A 435-nucleotide genomic window follows, 5' to 3' on the forward strand; every position below is an offset into this window, starting at 1 on the left:
GTCGCGTCGCGTCGGGACGTCGGGTGTGCCGGCGCCGCCGCGGCGTCGGCCCCCCCCCCCCCCCCCCCCATGCCCCCCCGTCCCCCCCCCCTCCCCTGGACCCCTCGTTGCCCCCTCACCCCTCCCCTTCGAGTCCAGAACTGCCCGTGCACCTCCCGGACCCCCCTCCCCCTTACCGTCCCCCACCCCCCCCCTCTCGCACATACCCCTCCCCCTCTCGGCCACATCACCTTCCCCCCCTCTCCCGCGCCCCACATCCCCTCCCCCTCTCGCCACACAATGCCCCCCCTTTTTTCCCCCCTCTCTGCCCCGCCCCACTCCCCATCTCGCCCCCCGGCACTCCACATCTCGCCACCCTCCCTCCCCCCCCTCTCGCCCCCCTCCACATCCCAACTCTCGCCCCCCTAACCTCACCCAACCCCTCCTGCTCATCGA

Source organism: Penaeus monodon, chromosome 20, assembly GCF_015228065.2.
Source record: "Penaeus monodon isolate SGIC_2016 chromosome 20, NSTDA_Pmon_1, whole genome shotgun sequence".
In the NCBI taxonomy this organism is placed as follows: Eukaryota; Metazoa; Arthropoda; class Malacostraca; order Decapoda; family Penaeidae; genus Penaeus; species Penaeus monodon.